At 35.3% G+C, this 26,097-nt stretch overlaps 1 protein-coding gene and 1 non-coding gene across 5 annotated transcripts in view; one reads left to right on the top strand and one right to left on the bottom strand.

Moving 5' to 3' along the window:
• CFAP299 (cilia and flagella associated protein 299) overlaps window positions 1-26,097 on the top strand; it is a 492,010-nt gene that overhangs the window by 199,057 nt on the left and 266,856 nt on the right. The window lies entirely within an intron of this gene.
• On the bottom strand, window positions 7,009-7,111 carry LOC116659391. The gene has a single exon (XR_004314760.1). It is a non-coding gene; the product is annotated as a small nucleolar RNA U13 (small nucleolar RNA).

The following is a 26,097-nucleotide window of genomic DNA, read 5'->3' as shown; positions in this document are numbered from 1 at the left end:
TTCCTTCTGGATACAAGCCCAGGAGTGGGATTCCTGGGTCATATGGTAAGTCTATTCCTAGTCTTTTGAGGAATCTCCACACTGTTTTCCATAGTGGCTGCACCAAACTGCATTCCCACCAGCGGTGTAGGAGGGTTCCCCTTTCTCCACAGCCTCTCCAGCATTTGTCATTTGTGGATTTTTGAATGACGGCCATTCTGACTGGTGTGAGGTGATACCTCATTGTAGTTTTGATTTGCATTTCTCTGATAATTAGTGATATTGAGCATTTTTTCATGTGCTTTTTGATCATTTGTATGTCTTCCTTGGAGAATTGCTTGTTTAGGTCTTCTGCCCATTTTTGGATTGGGTTGTTTATTTTTTTCTTATTGAGTCGTATGAGCTGCTTATATATTCTGGAGATCAAGCCTTTGTCGGTTTCACTTGCAAAAATTTTCTCCCATTCCGTAGGTTTTCTTCTTGTTTTGTTTCTGGTTTCCTTTGCTGTGCAGAAGCTTGTAAGTTTCATTAGGTCCCATTTGTTTATTCTTGCTTTTATTTCTTCTAGGAGAAAATTTTTTAAATGTATGTCAGATAATGTTTTGCCTATGTTTTCCTCTAGGAGGTTTATTGTATCTTGTCTTATGTTTAAGTCTTTGATCCATTTTTTGAGTTGATTTTTGTATATGGTGTAAGGGAGTGTTCTAGCTTCATTGTTTTACATGCTGCTGTCCAGTTTTCCCAACACCATTTGCTGAAGAGACTGTCTTTATTCCAATGTATATTCTTGCCTCCTTTGTCAAAGATGAGTTGACCAAAAGTTTGTAGGTTCATTTCTGGGCTCTCTATTCTGTTCCATTGGTCTATATGTCTGTTTTTGTACCAATACCATGCTGTCTTGATGACTGTAGCTCTATAGTATTGTCTGAAGTCTAGGAGAGTTATTCCTCCAGCCTCTTTCTTTCTCTTCAGTAATGCTTTGGCAATTCTAGGTCTTTGATGGTTCCATATGAATTTTATTATGATTTTTTCTAGTTCTGTGAAATATGTCCTGGGTAATTGGATAGGGATTGCATTAAATCTGTAGATTGCCTTGGGCAGTGTGACCATTTTAACAATATTGATTCTTCCAATCCAAGAGTATGGAATATCTTTCCATTTTTTAAAGTCTTCTTTAATTTCCTTCATCAGTGGTTTATAGTTTTCTGTGTATAATTCTTTCACCTCCTTGGTTAGATTTATTCCCAGATATTTTATTACTTTGGGTGCTATTTTAAAGGGGATTGTTTCTTTACTTTCTTCTTCTGTTGATTTATCGTTAGTGTAAAGAAATGCAACTGATTGTTGAACGTTAATTTTGTAACCTGCTACCTTGCTGAATTCTTCAATCAGCTCTAGTAGCTTTTGTGTGGACCTTTTAGGGTTTTCTATATATAGTAACATGTCATCAGCATATAATGACACTTTTACCTCTTCTTTTCCAGTTTGGATCCCTTTTATTTCTTTCTCTTGCCTGACTGCTGTGGCTAGGACTTCCAGGACTATGTTGAATAGGAGTGGTGATAGTGGTCATCCTTGTCTTGTCCCAGATTTTAGTGGGAAGCTTTTGAGTTTTTCACCGTTGAGTACTATGCTGGCTGTAGGTTTGTCATATATAGCTTTTATTATGTTGAGATATGTTCCCTCTATACCTACTTTGGCGAGAGTTTTTATCATAAATGGGTGTTGAATTTTATCAAATGCTTTTTCTGCATCGATTGAGATGATCATGTGGTTTTTGTCCTTTCTCTTGTTGATGTGATGTATTATGGACTCATGCTCTGTGTGAATCTAAGAAAGCTATTACTTCCTCTAAATCCCGTTCTGTGTACTTACTTGGCACACGGCAATTCAAAGGTTAATTGCTACAAACTTTGGAGAGATGCAATGCGAAATGCAGTGGGTTCAGTAAAATATAAAATAAACGGATGTTTTGATTGTGGTGATATACATAAGGGCTTCTATTTTTAAGTGTTTTATGTTGATGAAATTATAAATCTGCTCCTCTCTACAACTAAGGAAACATCCAGAGATTGTTTTGGATTTGGATATGTGCAATTGAAAGCCAAGTATATTCATGAGACTATTTGACCATTGGTGCAACATTGTAGTAATATTTCTTTCTTCAAATTCATAAATTTGAAGAAAAAAACTTCTGGCTACTTAATGTTAACAAACACAACAGCTTTCATAATATGAACAATGAAACAAAACAGTGGGAAAAGGAAAATTCTTGATACATGAAATATGTCATTGGAAATGAATGAATTAAATAGCTCTTCTGTCAAAAAATAATTTTACTTTCTGAAATTAAATCATATAGAAGTTTCAACCAAAAATCAGCTGTCAGGGAAGACGTTGACTGTACTGTAATAAATAACAGAGCTGACCTTCAGAACAGTAAGAGGAAGATAACTCTTTAAAATTTGTGAACATTTTTGCTCAACCTAATTTGCAAAACGTGATGATGAATTTGGCAGAAAGTTGTAAAACCTAACAGTTTCTAATTTAATGTTTATGCTATTTGGAGAAAATTGTTATATTGTATTCAAAAGCTCTTTTGATTTTTCAATTGAGTATAATTTAGTACTTTAAGAGGTTGGTAGATACGCTCTAAGCAAGGTTTGGATCACAAACAGAAATTTAGCAATCATGTTGATTTCTCTTTTCCTCCTTAACCTCAGTATGTGGCGAATTAAGTGCTCTTGACAACCAAGCTTTTGAAGCAGTATTTTGTCTCTTTAGATGCTGTAAGTGAAAGGGAAACAGTGGGACCTTCCCATTTCTTTTTCCCCACTCCTGAGTCCCGGGAAAGGTATATTTTACAGCTGGATCATCCCAGGGTAGTGTTCCTTTAGATGAGAAATACAGTGCAGTGTTGGCAGGTGCTCTTCTTTGGACCATTTCTGCGTGTCTGACCATTGCTGGTCTCTGTGTTTACTCATCCTAGACAGAGAGACTCAAGGGGAGGGGCCAGATCTGAACCAACGTCTTCATTAAACTCAAGATAGCAAGAATACCTGCCTCCTTTGGCGTGGGGGCCAAATAAATTTATACTCCGCTTTAGTTCTTGAGAGATGGAGGAAAAGTCTCAGGTGGCTCAGTTTTCTGTCACTCTTTTTTTAGAACTCTCTACTCCTCTTCATATTTGACCAATATAGATATAACCAATATAGAACCCTTGCAATGTTAACAAATTACAGTGATAATTAGGATACTTGTCTTTTACTGGATACTCACTTTTTGTTGGCACTTAAAACTTGTCAAGTTTATTAGCATAAACTTATTCATAATATTCCTTACATTTTAACATCTGTAAGATTTATAGTGATATCCACTCATATTCTTGATATTGGCGATTTGTGTCTTCTCTCTTTTCCTGAGATGTCTGGCCTGTGGTTTATCAGTTTTACTGGTCTTCTTACAGAACCAGTTATCTGCTTCATTGATTTTGTGTTGTTTCTGTCACTGATGTCTGCCTTTTTGATTATTTTGTTTCTTCTGCTTACTTTGGATTTAATTTGTTCTTTTTCTAATTTCCTAAGATGAAAGTTTAGGTCATTGACTTGAGACCGTATTCTTTTCCAACATAGGTATTTTAGTGCTATAAATAGCCCTCTAAGTACCACGTTAACTCCAGCAGGCTTTTTGATAGGTCATGTTTTCATTTGCATGCAATTCATTTTATATGCAGTACAAATTATTTTCTGATTTTCCTTTGGATTTCTGTTTGACCCATGAGTTATCTAAATTTTATTGTTTATTTTCCAAATAATTGGGTATTTTCCAAGATTAATTTATTAACTTTTAGTACCTGTTCCTCTTCTTCCTTTACTGTCATGGTATTATCATTTGAGATCAGCAGGCTGAACAGGTATATCACTGTTGTAACTGATGTTCTTTCATCCTAGTGTTGTGTTCGCTGAGGAGGCTAGAGGTTTTTTGTTTTGTTTGTTAATTTTCTGTTGTCTAAATTACTTCTGTGTCCTCTGGGGTAAATCATTTTGTATGTATTTCCTGTCTATCATATTGCAAGATTTTTCTCAAATTTTTAGTGCTCCTTGATTCTTCATTCATATTTAAGAAAAGGGCAACATAAAAGCTAGCCTATGAGCTCTGATAGATTTTACATGAACCTATGATTGGCCAGGGAGCTTACTGTTTGGCAGGAGCCCTCTTAAATATGGAGGCTGTTTTGTGGTATCAAGTGCCTGTTCTGATTCCCCCCAGGCACTTTGTTCGGTATCTTTAACTATTAATCTTCAGTCCTTTGTCTGGGTGTTTGAGGGGCATGCCTGTCTAGTTACTGATATCTGTTCATGCAGGTGGAGTGTATTTTGATTGATCTTATTTCTAGCCCTAGTTCTCACTCTTTGACTCTTATGTAACTGGAATTTCCGACCTCGGAGCTTCTCCAGGACTTAGCTGATAAATTGGTTTCCTGCTTGGATGCTGTTGTCTCCCTCCTCCCTCCTTCCTGCCATCCATCCTTCCTTTCTTCCTTCATGAATAAGCCCAACTATTTCCTATTCTATTTTATTTATAATGGTAGATTTATTTTAATCCTCGACAATTACAGAACTTTATTTTTTAAAACAGAATTATGTCATTGTATCCTTACTGCCTAGGATGTTTGATAGGAGCATCATATGCTCATATGTATGTGCAATTTATATGCACATGTATAAAGTCTTCTGTTCATTATGAATATAATTTTTGGTAAAGTAGATTTTCCTATATTTTAAAGATTTCTAGGAATAAAAGGAAATGTAATATATGTGGCAAATGATTTAGAAACACTTTGGACATTATGTTTTGGCGGGGGCTTGTTTAACATTTTATATATATTTGTTGCTTTGCAACAGGTGTTATCTGATAGGCCAGAGCTAAGATGACTTTTTAATTAAATGCTTTCTACCTTATTGTATTGGGGTTAAAAGTAATCAAATAAAATGACATCTCAATTATTTGAGAACTAATATGCTGAAATGAATATAAAATTCAACAAAGTGCTGTTGTTCTGAAGACCTAAAAGACAAGGTGTCATTTGAAAGGAAGCTGCATACCAATTTGGCATCTGTAGTCAGGTTTGAAATAGTTATTAAGTTATATAGCAAGGACAGTGCACATATTTTCTTGTGGGCTTTCTGAGGCAGTGGCATTCTCCCAGATTCTTGGGAAAATATTTGGGGAGAAGAGACATCCAGCTCCAAAATATTTTCTCCTTTGGGGGAAGTGAAGTTGGCAGGGCATAGAATACATAGCACTCTACATCTGGCCCACGGTGAGGGCTCTCGTCACACTTACCAGATTTTGTGTGACTCACCTGAAGGAAACAGAATTAAGAAGGCAAAAGATCTCATTTTCTATTTTTATCTTTTGGAGTCTGGGAGGCAGAAAGGGCTTGTGGAGGGAGGACCGGGGGAAGGAAGGAGGGAGGGAGAAGAGAAGGACAGATACATTTGACACCAATATCATCATGAACCATAGCATCTTAGAAATAAAAAGAGCATAGTGCATTTGTTCAGTCTCTTTTCTGATATAGAAATCCCTTTTCAACTTCTCTGATAGACTAGTTTAAATACTGTCACTGGTAGGTAGCCCATTTTTCTGTAGGTTGTCATTTCCATTTCACAGAGTCTAACATTTAGTGCTGGGGAAAATGTGCTTTCTTTTAGTTCCTTGTCTTCTGGAACAGTATAAAATAATGCTGCTGCCATACTGATTTTTGAAGATAGCTTTGGCTTTTTTTTTCTTTTAAATTTTATGAAGCTTTTAAGTTAATTTTTTTTATTCTTTCAGTCACTCTTTATTTAAAAACCTTCAGTATTCTGATTGATTTCTTCTTGATACTCCTTAATTTCCAATGTCCCTTAAACTTCTTAAAATTGAAAATATCACATACATATAAAAGTATATAGTTTATAAATTTGCAGCTCCATAAATTACTATAAAATGAACAAATTCTTCAATTGATGCCCAGAATGAGAAAATGAACATTACATAAGCCCCCTCTATGCCCATTTACTCACTACTCTCCTCCTCCCAAATATAATAATATTCTCATTTCTAACACCATTGAACAGTTTTGTCAGTTTTCAAATTTTGCATGCTAGAATCAGATTGTCTGGGTTCTTTCACTCAGTGTTTCATTTGTGAGAGTCATCATGTCATGTGTAGTTGTGGTAGATACTGTTTCATTTCTGCGGTTTTCCACTGTATGACAACACAATTTATTTATGTGCAATCCTGAACATATTATAATTATATACAACAACATAATTTGCTGATTAGATGTGCTGGAAATATCTCCTCCCACTCTATACCTTGGCTTTTTGCTTTCTTAATGAAAGTTCCTAATTTTAATGTAGTAGGCCAATTTATGAATCTTTCCCTTTATGGCTAGAGCTTTTTTTTTTTTATCCTATTTAAGATATCTATGCTATTACAAGATCATAAATGTACTTCTATATTATCTGCTGGAAGTTGTATTGTTTAATATTTTCATTAGATGTATATTTTAACTGCAACTACTTTTTTGAATACGGTGTGAAGTAGAGGTCAAGTTCCATAGACCTACTGTGCATCCTAGCAAGGATGTCAAGCAGGCATAAATATAAACATTTTGATTTCCATTTGAAGGTCTGCATTGTTAAGAGTTTTAGGGGTGTTCAGTGTGCAAATGCTGCTTCAAGTTATGAGATTGGATGCTATTGCTAAAGAAATGAGCACAGATTGAGAAGAAGTCTGAGGACTGAGCCTAGGGGCATGCCAACATGTCATCTAAAACTGTACTCAGTACTCCACTACATGCCTGTGTAGAGAAGATTGTACTAATACAGGGCACAGTGTACTGTAGATTCCTGCCATCTGGACACTACCTCTAGTAGTGTGTCCCATGATTGTGTTGACTTATGCCATAGTCAAGTCAGAGTATAAACTTAATTGAATATTAATGATAAGCCAGAATGTCCTATTTTTTTTTTTTCATGTCAGCCAGGTAGTGTGCCAATGTTGTAACAAGGTTCAAGGGAGGCACATGTCACACAAGCATGTCAATACCCAATCATCACACTCATGAACTACAGAATATCCTAATTTTTTTAATATGAATTGTTATTAACCCTAATGCTTCATTTTATGCTAATGGAATTTGTTTGCGTACAAAAGCAACAATTTATTATTTTTTTTTCTTGAGCATTTAATGAGTTTTCAAGTTATTTGGGTTACTTGTCCCAACCTATCAGGGTATTTTGGAATTCTAAATATTTAATCCGACATGGTAGCTGTCTCTCACATATCACAAAGTCTTTCAACATTTGTAGATTTGATAAGCAAGTGACTAATAGGGAATATTGGACACTATAGGATCGCATCTTGAAAGCTTTGACTGATTCCCTAGCTAACATTGCTCCCAGTCTCAAACCTTCTGTGAGCAAAGGTGTTCAATTATATCTCACCTACTGTTATATCCAGGTCATATTTCCTTAGCTCTTCTAGGAAGGAAGTCATGAGTGAAGCCATCTTGGTTTGAATTCCCACTTTATGTAGTCTTGAGTGAGGCACCTAATGCAGGAATCTTGCCCACCTTCTTGTCAGAATAAATTACTTCCAGTGTAAATTTATTTCTCCTCTGGAAAAAGGAATACCCACAAGATGGTAGGATGCATGCCCAAATGGCACACTTGGCCTTTGGTCACCTCCAACAATGTGAAAGTAAAAACTTTGTGTAGAGTAGCTGGCTTTCGTTCAGCCAAATTCAAGAAGAAAAAAACCCCCGAGCACACATTCATGTCATTTGCAACATTTACCAAGTGCCTATTTTATGCAATGCACAGTTTTAGATGTTCTGAAGAGTATCAGATGATGAATTATGGATCCCTGCCATCACACCGTATATCAAGTCTAGAGGTCTGTCACCTATATTGCAACTCTATAATTTTCTTCATTTTCCATATAATTTGTTCTCAAATCATTTCCTGTGATTTCATTGCTTCTTTAAGACACCTCTATAAGTTGTTTGTGAGGTGCTTTTCCAAGTTCTTACTAGCCATGAGAATATTTGACTCTTTACAGTCACATGCCTGACATTGATATCCCATGAGCCATCTCTGATTCTCCACTGTCTCACATGGGATTGTTGATGAGGAATAAGAACACTGAATCTTCTAGAGGTTAAGCCATGTAGTTTGTGGCCAGTGGGGTCTGGAAAATAAATGCCCTCATCTCCAGTCTATTCTTTTTTTAACTAGGTCACAGAGTGTGACTTCAAAATTGCACAGGCATTGTATTTAAGGACCTCTGTTAACAATGAGTACAGACCCCAAAGTCTCTTAGGTGCACCTCGTGACTGCGTTGTTATGAGTTTCATGTAAAGTGAGGTACTGCCACTCCTGATCTTGCAGGCTACTACTGTTACACTCCCAGGAAATCTTTGAGGCCTGAAACTTGTGTTTAGGTTACAAGGGATCATTTATTCGTGAAACATTTGCAGAAGTGTTTTTATAAGACTTGTGACCAAATCATAATATATGCCTTTAGCAAGGAAGGAATAAAGGTTGTTGATTATCAGTAGGAAACTTGGATGTTATACATTTAAAATTGGGATATAAAGCAAAACAAAAAGCTACAGATTACCAGATCTCAAAGGGAAAAATTAGTAAGCCATGAATAATAAACAGAGGAAATATTTTTAAAAGGTAAAGTATCAGAATACCTCTGAGATCAGTTTAACATATAAAATCTGCTGTGTGTGTGTATGTGTGTGTGTGTGTGTGTGTGTGTGTGTGTATAGCAGATTACCTAAATTCGAACTGACCTTGGCCACTGTATAGGGGTAATATTTTTGAAAGAATGAGTTGTACTAAAACAGTTTCTGCAATATATTAGGCACCAATATGCTTTCCTTCCACGTTAGGCATGCAGAACTTTTTCCCACCTGTTTATTTTTCCTTAAACAAACATATTATCTGATATAACTAGTCCAAAGAAAATTTTCTCTTCCTCTATGTGAATGAACTCCCCTCTTACCCTTTTGCAAAATCCTGGAGTTCTGATGTAGTTCAGGATCTTATATCACATCCATGTCACTTTTTGGAATCACTTTAATGGTATAGTGACTTGAATTATTTTCAAGCATTTAATCAGCTTCTGTTTAAGTCGGTTTTCTCCTTTGACAGTGTAAATTTATTTTCCAAATGCAAATGTATGATAATATAGACTGAACTCCCTGTGCTGTTATGAGCTTTAAAACAAAAAACAAGCTTTGTCTTAAAGTCGCAAAAAGTGGCAAAATTTAGAATGTTTCATCGTCTGTCCCATAGCTCTCATGACAGTTATTTCATAGTGTCATTGTTTATTTTCTTTTCATCATTGAAAAATTAAGATATTTTATTCATGGGAATGGACAGTTCCTAAAAGAATGGTTCTGGGTGTCTAAAATATAAGGAAGAAATTTTTAAATAAATGGATTTAGACTTATTCTGTGATTAAAATAGTAGGCCCTGGAGTCAAGAGTTTTAGATTTATAGTTGAGCTCAGGTATTTACTAGTTTGAGCATTTTGGGAAAATGATGCCTTTCTGTACTTCAGTTTCCTCAGCTGAGGAATGAGAATGATTGTGGCTCCCAGTCATTGAATTGTGGAATGCTTTAAATGAGATAGAGTATGTGATGTGCTTAGTGAATGCTCGATAAATATTAGTTATTATTAAGGCTTTACGTACAAGATTATTGTACAAAGTACAATTCCGGAGGGCTGAAGAAAGGAACTGCTAGGAAAAATTAATATGGTTCTATACTTTTAGTGTACAGGTGATGAGAGTGAGGTGACAGCTTATTATAACCGTCTTAACTGTCTAACAAGGTAAATTGGAGAGGTTAGCTTTTAATCTCACGTGGAAATTTGTGCTGCTGTAACTTACTTTTGCCTAACTTACTTTTGGCTCTATCTGATTTGGATACTTCTTAAAATTTTTCATTTGATAAACTTTCCTTGGTGGAAAATGTACCATATTTGTGCATTTTGAAATGCAAGTGATGTGAATAAACAATAAATACTGTTGGAGTTGAAGAACATTATATATGATTTCTCTATTCCTCACCCAAATTTTGATTCAATTGAAAGAAGATCCTGAAATCAGATAGAATGAGAAAGTGATACTGATTTTCAAATAGATAAATAAATCTATACTAAAAGGATGGCTAAGGATAAAAGCAAATGGGCTTGCCTTTGCTATTCTTTTTCCCAGGATAGATCTTGAAACAGCTAGCCCAAGGGAAATTTTGCTCTACAAAGCAGTTTGTTTACCTAGGATCACTACACCACTTCACACTTAACAGCTGTTTCAGCTCCACCGGGTTGAAAGAAGCAAGAACCACTAACTTGTCCATTTCTGTAGGGAGGAGTAAAGGGTAGAGCAAAGCAGTTTTCTTAAAAATTAAGAGATTCCAAGTAAATGTAAATGAGGAGAATGGAGGGATGAAACCCTAGGTGCATGCCTATTAAAGTTGGACAACCTGGCAAGAATGTTGATATTCACTGCAGTTGGGCGAGATTATCATTATTCTGAAGGCTCTAGCCTAAGAAATAACCTAACAAAATAAATACAAAATATATAAACTCGGAAAGGAAGAATTCAAAGGATCAGTGGTAGACAATGATGTCATTTTTTTCCAAAGTTCAAGAGAACTAATTATGAAAACTACTAAGTAAGAACACCAAATACCAGATCTTTGACTTATGCCAGAGAATTCCAGGATAAAAAGTTAAATATAAAAATTAATCAACAGTTAGATTTAGGCTGATGAGAGACAAATCCAGTGGCCATGGTGGCTAATCTCTTCCTCTCTTGGTTGCTTAGCAGAGAGCTGGCTTAGTTTGACAGAATGTCACCGGGGTCCGGAGGCAGCACCTTTCTAACAGCCATCCCCTGATGAGGAGGTCCCCACTGATGCAGATCACAGATTTCCCTGACCCTTAGCCTTACAAATATGTGGGGTTACTGACTCAGGTTTCCTCTCTGCTGGAACGTTGGCCGTGTGCACATAGGTATGAGCTGTGGCTGATGAGAGTTAAGAGCTGGGGATGCTGTGTCTCTCTGCTTATCAGTTTTCTCTTGATAACTCCCTTTTTTCTGTCTTCATTGTGAACTGTTGGTGGTGTGTGCCCATGACTGGCAACTGGAAAGCAAAAAGGGACATCCATGTTTCAAGGTGCATGCAGGGACAAGAATCAAAAACCAAAAGTATGCCTTGTATAAAAGTATGAATTGTGCATCACATCAGAAAGGCAGAATGGGTAGATTCAATGGACTTGGATTGGACACCTGTCCCCTGAAGCCAGTGTGATACCAGAGAGAAAAATTTAACCCTAGAAGGATCAAAGGGAGAAGAGGGAGGAGAATTCTGCTCCAACAGAATATTTTCCTCAAGGGAAGTGTGTTTAAACTAGAAGAAAAAATGTAACTGAGCTTATTTCACACTGGCGAGATCACACATTTTGCCACCAGTGAAAATGGGGACTCACAAGATAAGTTACATTCAGTTATAGAGGAAAAAAATTAATGCTTCACTTTTCATGGCTGAATTATATAAAATCCATACTTCAGTTAAAAGAGAAATTGTTGTTTGTAGCTCTACTTGAGATCATGTTAAGATAATTTATTGAAATTTTAGAAAGTGGGAGTTAGATGATTTTCATATAAGAGAGACTTCTGTGCAAATTCATTTTCTTTTGAACAACATTTACTTTTCAACCAAATGCTTAATAAACATGTCTATGACTTTATTTTCCAAAAATAAAATGCGGCCTAATGGGAGAAGAAAAATACCAAAATGATTTTCTTAAAGTGTTTTCATAATAGTAATAATTTTTCCTTAAACATAAAATAAGTTACATTAATACATCTAACTCTAGATGCAGACTGGACAAGTGAAAAACTAGGTTATATAGCCAAGAGGAAATAACATTATGAAATACTCTTACTGATTTACTACATCACCTTTTAAATGAAATAAATAGAAACAAATGTCAGGAATGTGCTCTCAAGAATGAGCTTTATGCTTGTGGTATTTCATTCTAGCTCTCAGTATAACCTGCAGGTGAAATGAAAAGAGGACATTTATTTGTTTCTATAGAAAACAACAGTTTGTTATGTCACCTACCTAATAACATTTCATTATGCCAGCTTATTTCATTTTTGAATCTTTTTTTTAAAGAAATGATTTTAAACTATAGAAAAGACACAAGAATACTATAGAGAACATCTGTATACCTTTTACCCAGATTCACCTATTATAACCTATCATTTTTAATGGCACTTCCCAACATTTTTAAATATTGAGTACTTAAACAGAAGTTCATCACACTGGATTGGTGTGTGTGTTTCGTGGGCAGCATCCCTGTTTGCAGAGAAGGACAGTGTTAGCCAGTCCACACAAGTCCTCTAAGGGGATGGGAGCCAAATTGCCTTTCTCTTGAAATCCTAAGAGGGACCACTCCATTTGTTGAAAGAAGAGTCACTGAGGCTCCCTAAATTCTTATTGAATAAGTTAAAAAACTATAAATAAGTGAAGCTATAAGGTAGTAAAGTAAATCTTAAAAATAGATTTAAACGTTAAAAGTGAGAGACTCATTTTCCAATCTCACTGCCCCTTCTGCAATTAACAATATCTTATAAATCTTTCCAGAAATATTCTGTGATGTACAGAGATGTATAGCCATCACAATAGCAACTGGCATGCAGTCACAGACATATATAGAAGTTTAAATACACCTGTAAATAGAATGACAGATACAGATTTAGAAATCCTTTTCCACGCATAATCTAATGGGACTATTTTGTATATACTCTCCTGCAGCTTGCTCTTTCATGTAGCAATACATCTGAGTCAGCTGAATTAGTTGTCTAGATCTGCCTCAGTCTTTTTAAAAGCTGCATAATATTTAATTGGATGCATAGGCCATATTATTTTAATCCATACCCCAATGATGTGCATTTAATTTTTTTCCTTTTTACCATTCACTGTTATAAAACTGTCAAACTTCCTTCTCTTTTCTGAGAGTTTTTGTAAAATAATTTCTAGCAGGGTATTTATGCATTTAACTTGTGATAATAATTGTTGAATCATTTGATAATGGTCATTTGATATTTCTTGTATTTAGAATATTGCATGTTTTCAGAAAATGTCTGTAGATGGAAGGAAGGGAGGAAAGGAAGCCAGGAAGGCTAGTCTTTTGGGAAGTTTCCTTCATGTAAGTGAAGGAGGAGAGGGACAAGTCAAGATTATGATTGCCTCTACTTACCATTTTTCTATTGTGCTCTGTATCTTCATATTTGTGTACTTTTAAAATATTGTGTACTTTTTACTTATTTCAGAGACCAGCTTGAGTGTTGCTTCTTCAGGAAGAATATGACAAGTAGAATGTTAAATATTTGTATTGTATGGTCCTGTCATACTCTACACTTCATCACACTTGCATCTCTTTCAATGTCTGTCTCCTTAGATAGATAAGAAGAGGCACCATAAGTGTAGAGACCATGTCTCTCTTGTTTGTCAGTGAATTCTCTACTTCACCAGGATGTCAAGGTGTTCAGCATTTGCTAAAAGCAAAGAGGTGAAGGGAGGAGAGAATTAGAGAGAGTGACACACACACACACACAGAGACAGAGAGAGAGAGAGAGGCTGTGAGACAGGAAGTAAGAAAGGGAAGGGGGAATGGATGGAGAGAAAAGGGGATGGAGATAAGAGGGTCATGATGCTGCGAGTTAGAGCTGTAATAGGAGAGAAATATGTAAAAATGAATGCTAAGAAGGAAAAATCATAGATACAAGAATCTCAGTATTTCCTGACTTTAGAATCAGGGTAACATTGGGTCATTTTTCAGAAAACCAAAGTAGTTGACCACAGCTTGGTTTCTGACTGCAGCGTGAAAGCTGTGAGTGTTGGAAGGGCATGGGTCCAGAATAAGAAGGACTGCTGTTCTGAGGACTTGTTTTTCCATTTAAGTGGTGCAAAGAGAACTGGGAAAGGTATCACCGTCAGGGTGAAATACCTGCTTTCTGTAACCTAATGCTGTGGGAATAGAAATACAATTACGATCATGAATCCATCTTGGTGGGGGCAGCTTGAAATTGCATTGGACTAGAAGCTCATGTAATGTCACAATGGGAAGGTTATGTGAGGTAGTTTTACTTATTTTTATCTTACTGTAATGTGGTAGAGACATTTATAAGACATTTGTTAGCTGAAATTTCTTTTTGAATCTACTACATTATAATTATATATCTCTATATCCATACTTCTATATATCTATATATATATATACAAAATATTTATATAATTATAATGCATGGAGAAATTCACATTAAAGAATAAACCATCTTAAATTTTATATCATTCACATTTAAGTGTATCATTAAACCTAAATAATTAGGAAATAGATTATTCAACTTAAAAGCTTCTTGCTTTTTCTATTTCACACTCTCCTTTCTGGGCCACGTGTCTGTTTTCACCAACATTGGAAAATGGGTTCTTGAAAGGAGAGTAAATGAAATATCTAAATAATTAATAGCAGATTGCACACTTTTTAAACTCATGTTACTTATCAATATTCTCACACTTATCAATCTGCCTGACTGATTCTAATAATAAGAGAGGGTGGGATTCAAATGATACTTCAAAAGGAGGTTGTGTTAACATATGGAACATGCCTCACTTGGGTTTCCTCTCCATTTATTGGAGTTAAATCAACAGGAGGCTGTTGCTGCTCATACCTTGAAGACGCAACTGGCAGAAAGTAGAGCTCATGGAAAAGTTTCCTTTACGAGGTAGAAAAACATTTTGGCTTCATCCTACATGTACTGCACTCCAAAGTCTATTGCTACTGTTTTCCGAATTACTCACTGGCTTGATGAATGGCAGTTACAAGTAGTGCCTTTATTGCAATACACAGATGTTGATGTTTTCCACGATTTTCCTGAAGTAAATGGAGGGCTTTCATATCGAAAAGACTCATTTTGGATGTAATAAAAGAACCTAGATTTCTACTTTTTTAAGATCCATACACTCCTACATTTTTATTCTTATTTTTTAAAGAGAGTTTATTTACAGAACCTGTCTTCCTTGGCATTGATAGAAAGCAGATGTTAACCTAATGGTATGAAGCCAGGAGGTTTAGTGAGAAATAATAGTTTGAAACAGAATCACCATGTTGAGGGTCAGAAATGGGTTAGAATTCTTACATACAGCTGAGTACAGCTAACTGTGTGTCTGTGTCTGTGTGTGTCTGTGTGTGTATTTGTGGGGGTGTGTGGCTAGAGGCGGGAGGAGCAGAGAGAGAGAGAGAGGTTGAGAGGGAGTGGCTGATGAAAAGGAGGTGAAAATAAGGAAATGCTGAATGAAAATATTTCATGATAAAATTCAATTCTACAAATGATTTGGGATTACCTACATTTAAATTTAGTTGTGTATTTGAGGTTCGCATACTGTGTGAGACTTTTAAAGTAGGGCTTATTACTCAATATAAAGAAATGCATGGATGAATTTCTTGGAAAAGTTTCCCAGGGCTTTTTGTACACCTATATTATTAGCTCTTTGAACAACTTACTATGTCCAGAAACTTAAGGTTGTTTTGGGGGGAAAAATGTTTACATTATGTTAAATAACATGACTTTGTAAATCAATAGGACTCTTGCCTTGTGTATAATTACTGATCCTAGCAAAACTTTACAGTGAAATCTGAACAATATTCATATTTATTAAAGTACTTTTTTCTGTCATATTATTTAACTGTGTTAAGGAATTTTGATAACTTTGTCGTGCTGTTCATGCAAATATTTCCAGTGTCAAGAAACTATGTAGTGAGGGAAGGAAGCTATTTGGGGGGATATTCTTTTAGAAAGGTTTCAAGTTTGGTTTATAGGTTTATTAAAGTGTAAAGATTTTTACTTTTTTAATGTTGGATTGTTTCAACAGGATATTTCTTTAATATCAAATTAGTTTTAAACAATCCAGAGTAATAAGTGCTAATTTTATTTTCATTTCTTACTTATTTTGGTAGTGGGCCCAAAGTAATAGTGAAATATGATTTTTTAAAGACTATTTAAGTTCATAGCAAAATTGAGAGGAAGGTACAGAAATTTCCCATGAATCCCCTTCCTCCACACATGCATAGCTTTTCCCATTATCAACATCCCTCAAGAGAGTGGTACATTCGTTAAAATTGGTGAACCTACATTGACACATCATGATCATCCAAAGTCCATACTTTGCATTAGGGTTAACTCTTGTTGGTGTACATTCTGTGGGTTTGGACAAATAGATAATGACATGTATCCATCATTATAGTATCATACAGAGTATTTTCACCCTGCTAAGAATCCTCTGTGCTCTTCCTGTTCATCACTACTCCCCCTCCCCTAACCACTGATCTCCATAGTTTTGCCTCTTCCAGATGTCATATAGTTGATGTCATACGGTATGCATCCTTTTCAGACTGGCTTTTGTCACTTAGTAATATGCATTTGAGCTTCTTCCAAGTCTTTTCATGGCTTGATAGTTCATTTCTTTTTAGCAGCGAGCAGTATGTCATAGTTCATTTATCCATTCACCTATCAAAGGATATCTTTGTTGCTTCCAAGTTTTGGCAATTATGAATAAAGCTGCTATAAGCATCTATATGCAGGTTTTTCTATGGACTTAAGTATTCAACTCCTTTGAGTAAATATCAAGGAGTGCTATAATGATTTTATAATGGTGATTTTAATGTTTACAACTTTCCCTGTTTTTTGTTTCTATGGCATTAGTGGAATTTTTGTAATTTCTATTTTATGTATAACAATATTTTTTGGTAGCTTTCCATTGATACCTAACCTGTCCATATATTTTCCTACTTGTGTGCTATATTCTGTGAGTTTTTGTGATCATATCTTTGTGCCTACTAATGAATTGTCTGGTAAAATAATGACTTTGTAAGAATAGTCCATAAATGACCTTTAAAATGATAAACTGAAAAGAAGTAATAAATTTTAAACTGTGCTTGAACAAACCAAATGCAGCTTAGTAATTATATCCTTCTTTGAATCATATCTGGCCACCATTTTACCTGTAGGAAATTTCTGAAAACTTTTAAAAAGACTGAATTATACTCATTAATATCTATGAATTTTCAGATAATTTGCATATGTTTAAGTCTTTATATTTTATAAAGTAGTTCTAAGTAATTTATTAATTGAAAATATTTCAGTTCCCCTTTGTCACACCTCTTTCTAATCACATTAACAACTTCTTTAACTTAATAGAAGCTCTAATAAAAATAAATAACATCAGCAAGATACAGAGGCAAGTGAGAGTCTGCTGTCCAATCACAGAAGACATTACACTGATTTCACAGGAATGAATATCCCTGAATTTATCTGAACAGCCAAGCCACTCAAGCTGGACGTAGTACTGAAGTAGTAAGAAGATGCACGTTTAAGGAAAAGAGAGCAATTTTTCCAGCTTTATTGAGATGTAATTGATAACAGAAAATCATGTATTTAAGTGTACAATATGATGATTTGATATGCATATATATTGTGAAATCATTACCACAGTCAAGCTAATTAACATATCCATCATGTCACACAACTTTTTTTGTGTGTGTGTGAGAACACAAGGTCTTTTCTCTTAGCAAATTTCAAGTATACTATATAGTGCTATTAACTACAGTCACCATGCTGTGCTTTAGATCCCCAGAATCTATTCATCTTATAAGTATTCATCTTGTACCCTTTGGACTAATGTCTCTCCATTTCTCCCACCCACAGCTCCTAGCAATTACTATTCTACTCTGCTTCTGTTAGTTTGACTATTTTAACTAAGATTCCACATACAGGTGAGATCATACAGTACTTGTTTTTTGGAGTTTAGCTTAGTTCATTTAGTGTAATATTCCATAGGTTCATCCATATTATTGCAAATGGAAGGTTTTCCTTCTTTTTTATGGTTGAATAATGTTTTATAATTATATTTTATAGTTGAAATATATATATATATATACACACACATGCACACACGCACGCACACACGCATGCACACACAAAATGGAATATTAAATTTACCACATTTTCTTTATCCACCCATTGGTTGATGAACACCTAGGTTGTTTCCATATCTTGGCTATTGTGCATAATGCTGTAATGAACATGGGAGTGCAAGTATCTCGTTGAGATCCAGATTTCATTTCTTTTGGCTGTATACCCAGAAGTGGGAATCCTTATTTTTAAGGAATCTCCATACTGTTTTCCATAATGGCTGTACCATTTCACCTTCTCATCAACAGTGTACAAGGGTTCCCTTTTCTCCATATCCTCTCCAACACTTAACTTTTTGATAATAGCCATCCTAACAGGTGTGAGGTGATATCTCATTGTGGTTTTGATTTGCATTTCCTAGTGATTAGTGATTTTGAGCACTTTTTCGTAATATCTGTTGGCCATTTGTATGTTTGTTTTGTAAAAATGTCTAGTCAAGTCATTTGCCCGTTTTTTGACTAGATTATTTGTGGGGCTTTTTGTTTTGTTTTTTTGTTTGTTTGTTTTTGCTGTTGAATTATTTGAGCTCCTTGTTTAATTTGGATATGAGCTTCATATTAGATATGTGGTTTGCAAATACCTTCTCCTGCAAGAGTAAGTTCTAACAAAGCAGTATGGTAATTTAATATTTTAAAGAGAAATAGCCATTTCTTGTTTTCATCTCCCATTCTATCCTGTGTCTTTCCTATGACACTCATTACATTCTTCCTTATTATAGTAGCTTACTCTTACATCTTCTCTCCTTTACATTTTTAGTTTTCTTAAACTCAGTTGCTAAGCCCAGTGCCTTAATGATAACAGTACAGAATGTATGTTGGTTTAATTAATCAAAATAATTTAAAGACCTTTTATCTGAAGGTTTTGTCAGAACAGACCTAAAACTAAAAAGTACCGTGGGACTTTATTCTCAATGCTGTATAATCTACAAAAGTGATATAAGCTCTTTTCTAAATGTAGACCCATGGTTTGTGTTCAGTGATATTTATAAAGGCATTTTATACCCAGTTTGCTATCTTAAATCTTGTGATTAGCCCAGAAACTTGCGGGCGGGAGGGTTTCATCAGTCGTGGTTCAATTGCTCTGGGTGGCCTAAAGCCATTATGTCATTATCAGCTGCAGGATGAGCTGGTCACACTGTTTGCAGTTTCCCTAAGTTGTTCTATCAGCTGTCCAGAAGTAAATGCAAATAAACGGGTTCCAAACCCCTTTAGAGCACACTGTAAATCTTTGTAACTTCATGGCCAAATGGTAAACCGCAGGACCACATGACTCAATTCCCTCGAGACAGTCGTGTTTTTCCTGTCAGACTTTTCTTCCCTCATTCATCAGCTGGAGGCTTTCATCTCCTTTTAAAGTCATGGCCTTTCAAGTAGGGGTGAAATTACACCTGTCAGTAATAAATGGGCAAAGTACTCTCTATCATTCTGCCATTTCACAGAAGATATTAAAAGGGAGCATAGTTTATTCCATATTCAGTTACCAACACTTTTTTCCCTTTCTCCACAGTACTCTTAAATACCTTCCAGTTATGTGATTGTTGAGCGAATTTAAAACATTCTCACCTAAGACAGTTTTAAAAATACTCCTCTAAATCGGGGGCTGATATGGGAACATTGAGGAAATTAGCTTCCATGTGGGCTATACATAATATTCAGTAACTGCATTCAACTTATTTGACAGAAAGATTTAACTGTATACGTAATCTACAACGGCAATCTAAATGTGCCCCTTAGCACACTTGTTCTGTTTGTTTTTGCTGCGTTACCCTCTGATAGCTTTGTGGTTGCCTGTAATTCCATACGGCAGGTGCACCTGGACAGCCACCGCTTTATTTACATAGAGAACAAAGTTAATGTTTTATCAAATGCGGGTCACACCTGGGTTGGGACATTAGTAGGAAGCAGGGTTCAAATCAAAATTGCAACTTGCTTTTAGCCTGATATTTGAACTCCATTGAACAAACTCTCTTGAGTTCTCTTGAAAGTTTTGAGGACTTGGTCTCTTAATTCCCCATTTACCGAAGGATGAAAGGGGAGCCAGGAAGACTGAATACGTTATTTGTAGCGCCACCACTTTCTACAGTGGGTCTTGACTTAAGCAATGAAAATAAATAAACTGCGTCATGACTGCCCATACTGTACACCCCATGTCCCAGGTAGAGAATTTGTAAAATACGAATGTATTTGGCCTGATGTACATGAGTGTGAGGAAAATTTTTTTGATCAATGTCCTAAAACTGAGCTAGATGAATGAATGACTATTGTGAACTTTACAAATAATGGTCATGCTCTAGAGGGTTTTGGTGGTGGTTGTTGTTGTCAGCCCTCAAGGAGAGAGTGTGTCAATTGTTTTTAGATTAGTGATACAGTGAAGAATACATGAATACTGTTAGCCACCCACCATTATTAGCGAAATATTAAATTTTATTTTTCCAGAACATAAACGAAATATGTAATTCTTCTGTTTCAATACCCTGCTTCTTACCCTGTGTCCCCAAGGAGAAAAATAACATAGTAAACTAAAAAATAGAGCCTAAAACTTGGTGAAAAGGGTGGGTTAACTCAGCTTGTTGCTGAAGAATTTATCTCAAAAGCATAATGCAAATTTAATTTCTCTGGAAATGATTACACTAGACTTTGATGACAAAAACCCTAAAGTATATATTTTAAGCCTTATCAACTATTATCCTTATTTATAGAAACAACATCAACCATATATAAGGCTGAAAATGAATTACTATTAATTAATATTATGTTTTGTGGAATCTCTATATTGATATAAATAATTTGTGAAAATTGAGTTATCCCTATTTCTGCACCCAACTCAATGTTATACTAAATAATTTTCTGTGGCTTACAGTATTCTAATATTGTTTCCACTTAATAGAGGTTGAACAATGCTCTCAATCCTCTGCGTTAAGTACAAAATGCCTCTGTACACCCCAGATCCTAAACCTGTAGCCTTGGGCTCTCCCTCCAAGTCTTCTTCCATTTAATACATGGTTCTTAAGAAGCTTGTTTCTCTGTTTTATTCACCTTTAGAAGATAAGAATTACCAAACTAAAATAATTAAATACAATAGTGAGAAAGGAGAAACTAACAGCCAAGGAGAGAAAGGAAAATAACAATGGTTTGCTGAACCTGTTATTAGGCTCTTCACATGCACGATCACATTTAATACCCATAACCTTACATGAAGTACATTACCTGTTTCACAATTGAGTAGGCTAAGATGTAGAGCAGAAGGCATGCAGTTTTTCTCAAGGCTAGTAAGCAACAGAATTGGGATATTCACTCAGGATATCTTACCTTAAGCCAGTGAGGAATGTTCAGAAAGATGACATAAGTCGCTTCTATTGTCAGACCAAGAAGTAGAGAATTCATTCAAGAAGACTAGTAGAAATGGTTAAAATATACAGAGCTTTGAAGTCATTGGCATCATGTCTTTTGTGGAACCTCTCATTTTCTAAAGATAATTAATACATTATTTTACATATTTTTGTTGTAACTCTAAAACTGATGTGGCAGCTACAGTGTCTCAAACAAATTTGAATCAGTTCATTAAACTCAATTCATTGTAATCCCAAATTACATAATTTCCTCTGTTCTCTCCAAAATTAGGTCACATACATAATGCCATTCAGAACAAAGAGAAGCACTTATCTGCTGCCCCATTTCAGGTGGCTTTTATGTTTGACTGTTATGCACTCATACCACATAGTGGTATGTTACAAAATGCAATCCATGCATTACCTGCATGAGAATCAGCTATGTTGCTTTTGTAGAACGCCGAATTGTGTCATCAGGGGCTGGGGCTTAGGTACATAAAATCTGAAAACTACTGTCTTTTAGTTCATCATCAGTTCCCTTTGTACATAAGATGATGAGGCTTTGCAACTGACTGCGTTCTACAATCCATCTATACCTGCAAAGACTAGTGCTTGACCAAAACACTGTTGATTGAGACAAAAGTGATTGGGGAAAACAAAATCTGTCTTCAGTTCATAACTCTGATCGCTCTTGGCCATACTCTCCCCTGTATCTTTGCCAAAAAAAGGTAGGCAGGCACATATTTGATTCATTCTCTGCAATTATTTTAAGTTACTGCAATTGTTTCCCAATTAGTTTGGACTTGGGTTTTGTTAATTGATGCTATTGTTCATGGGCCCCTGTATGTTTGTAATTTGTATTCCATTTTTTTCCCTCTGTATATATAACAAATCATCCATTTACAAGTTAAGTTCATTTCAACAGATTGTTAATGTCAGTTTGCACTGAAATTATGATATTATTTCTATCTTAATGGGAAGTTTTTATTAAAATCAACTGCTGTATTAGAATATTTTAAGTCTCAAAGGAGTGATTCAAAACAGGGTGCTCCTGACAGAAGGTGTCCTAAGAGGTACATTTGTATGACTGACTGATAATGACCTGATCCCAGTAGCTCTATATTTAACAGAGATGACAGACAGTCCATGCCAGTGGTGAGGCACTGACTCTAAATTAAAGCACTTCTACTAACAAGGAGATGTTGATATCACAGATACTCTAATTAGAGAAGATGGCTCTGATTTGATGTGTGTGATGGGGAAGAACCGGGACCAGGTCTTCTGCTGGAAAAGCATGTGTGACATTTGTCCTTGGAAGCCTGGCTGCACTCCTGAAAGGTTAGGAGGCAAAGTTCATTTAGATTGTTTGACAGGGAAGTTAGGAGATATGGCACAGTTTTTTTTTTTTTTAACTTGAAAGATTAGGTGCTGACAATTTCTAGCAACTTGTCTCTTTTTAAATGTAGTTAGAAGTCTTAAATTTAAGTGAGTTAGGGGCAAATTAGGGGTATGGGATTAAGAGATACAAACTACTGTATCTATAATAGATAGGTAACCAGGATATACTGTATAGCACAGGGAATTATGGCCATTATCTTGTAACAACTTTTAATGGAGTATAATCTGTAAAATACTCAATTGCTATGCTATACACCTGAAACTGATAGAATATTAGTTATGTAATATGGTCAACTATACTTCAATGACAAAGAAATGATGTGTTAACTTGCTGCATGGAATGCCGATTAACTGGGTTTCAGTATTAGTAGAGCTTTACTTCAGAACTAATAAATAGTAAAATTTAAATAATAAAAATTTAACAAGGTTTCTGGTTATCTTCTGCTTCAAAAAAAAATAAATAGGTGAGTTAGTCCCATTTATCAAAAATTTTGAAAAAGCATTGCATGCACATACTATTAAAATGTTGTTTGAAGTTGAAATGTTTTCTAGTTAGAAGAGAAAAACATGATTTTAATGTCAGCATGAAGGTGACATCTTTGTGAATCAGTATGTTTAATTATAGCCTCAAGTTTCCTATTTCTTCATTGATAAATTTAAGTGTTTATCATCTAATTATAAATACAACATATATTATGGATTTCCTCAATGGCAAAGAATGTTAAAACTTTATTTGTATTTTAATAATATACTTTATTTGAAAATCTCTCTTTTTTTTATCACATTAACTCTTTCCTTCTCTCTATAGAGCCAATAAATTTCAGCTAATACTGAGAACTGAAACTGCTAATATTTACTAATATGAGCAAATTAGTTTACTAGACTTCGGAAATACTGATTTAAACTTAGGGAACTGCAAACAGAGTGCAGAATTTAGAAATCACTGGCTATTTACTGGTCAAACATTGTTCATTGACTAGGTAAATAGTGATACGAAAGCAAACTTATACAAGTGAAAAGTAAATAATAATGTGTTTACTTTTTTTCTAATATTTCCATATATTTATAAAATAGTATTATGGGTTACTGGAAGTCAAACTTTTTCACAAAGTAAAGTTTTAGAAATATTTTAATACTTAACTGCAATGTGTCTACTTTGGAATAGAAACCTGATACCACTGATTCACCCTAGGTGGGCATACATCTTGGTACTTCTAGCAATGATAGTTTAGAAATAATTTATGTCTTCCCCATTTCACTCAGCAGCCTCTGCAAGATCTTTAGGACATTACTGGAAGAAACCACAGTAGTCCTTGTGGCATGGAGTAGAGTAGGTTTAGCTGGGTGGGTATCTTGGCCCTCACTGTCTCCTTCAAAGCAGAGCATGCTAGGGATCGCCCTCAACGCCATTCCTTCAGCTGCTAGGGAGCTGGCATTAGCCTTGTCTGTCTACTGCTTAGTTACTAACCATCTCCAGGAAAGGGGAGCTGTTTCCTCTGATTGGTCAATACAACCTCAGATGTCTAAGAGTTAACCTCACATAAAATTACAACGAATATCACATTGTATTGTATTGTGTTGTGTCATATCCTATTTTCACATAAATTTTGTTTGTGTCTTCCTTAGTAAACTGTAAACTGTGTATTTTGGATGCCAAGCCTGGAACTGGACCAAAGTGGTTCTTTTTTTGTGAGCCCAAACCTTTTGGCTGCCTCCAAACATATACAATGACAATGAAGATTAAGAATCCTCTATAACCTATAAGCATCTCATGGTCATTAATGAAGGGCAAGTCTGGAAAGAATAAGTTTTTACTCTTTCAGATTTTTGAAGAAAAAGTAAGAGGTAAAGCAAGGTTTACTTCTTGGAATTAAGAGGTAGGAGGTATTTTATAAAGTCAAGTTATTTTTAAAGAAGAAAGTATTATCCATAACATGTAAAATTCTTACCTCATTAGTATGTATATAAAGAGAGTAAATGGCTTTTCTTAAACAGATACATAGGACTGAAGGACAACCAAGCAAATAAGTAATTTGGTAATAATTAAATATAAGTCTTTCAAGTTTGTGATTTGGTAATAATTAAATATAAGTCTGTCAAGTTTGTGATCAGGTATTTTTATATTCAGAAGGGTACCATGGATACAAAAAAGATGAGGACTTCTATTGTGTTAGGGAAAAAAAGAGAGATATATAAAAATAATTTAGAGGTGAAATGACATGTAGTGAATATTGTCCTAGAAGATAAAATGGAAGCACAAACCAAAACCATATAAAAATAATTGAGGAAGCAGGAAGGGAGTTCTTTCTGAAGGGTCTTGCAGCCAAATCAGACACATGAACTCTGATTATTTTCATGATTTTTATTACTAGTAAACTAAAGAATACATTAAATCAAATTTTCCCAATTCAGGTGAAGATGAGATAGCTAATAACAAGTGGATTTTTATTTAGTGTAGTTAGGGTAGGGTAGGGTATCTATATTATAAATAGAACAGACGATTAATTAAGGGCTTAAAATAAATGCATTCTAATAGTCAAAATGAAGTAAAAGCATATGTGAAACCCATACTAAAAATTATTAATCAAAAATAGAGTAAGGGTGACAACTATATATGCAATGTCTTTTACTCTTTTGGGTTCCTGGACCCAATTCCAAAGTGTGTGTGTGTGTGTGTGGTGTGTGTGTGTGTGTGTGTGTGGTGTGTGTGTGTGTGTAGGCTTCTCCACACCAACAAGTAATTCTCAGGCACCCAGCAGGTGTCCAAGAATTTAACTTGATTCTGATACCATCTGCTTGGAGATAGCATCAGATTATATAGGTAAAGGGCTCAGTCACACAAGACCACTCTCCAGTTCAGATGCCAATCACAAGTCCAGGCTGTTAACTGTACTTCTGACCCGATGACTATAAATCAGTGGTTCTCACGCCCCGCCTCCTTGGGTTTGGTTGATTTACTAGAATGGCTCACAGAACTCAGGAAAGCCTGTTTACTCATTGGCTTACTGATTTATTACAAAGTATATTAAAGGATATGGATCAATAGCCAGATGAAGAGATGAACAGTGAGAGGTCCCAGGCAAAAAAGCTTCTATTCTTGTGGAACTTGGGCAAGGCATGGTGGCATCTGGAATTGTTTTGCTTCCCCAACCTGGAGGCTCTCTGAACCCCCTCTTTCTGTTTTTTTATGGAAGCTTTAGTGCATAGACATGATAGATTAGCTCACTGGCCATTGGTGATTGATTCAACTTTAGCCCCTCTTTCCTCCCTAGTAATC

Source organism: Camelus ferus, chromosome 2, assembly GCF_009834535.1.
Source record: "Camelus ferus isolate YT-003-E chromosome 2, BCGSAC_Cfer_1.0, whole genome shotgun sequence".
Taxonomy (NCBI): domain Eukaryota; kingdom Metazoa; phylum Chordata; class Mammalia; order Artiodactyla; family Camelidae; genus Camelus; species Camelus ferus.
Note: the sequence above shows the minus strand (reverse complement) of the source record. Positions and strands in the feature narration are given on the sequence as shown.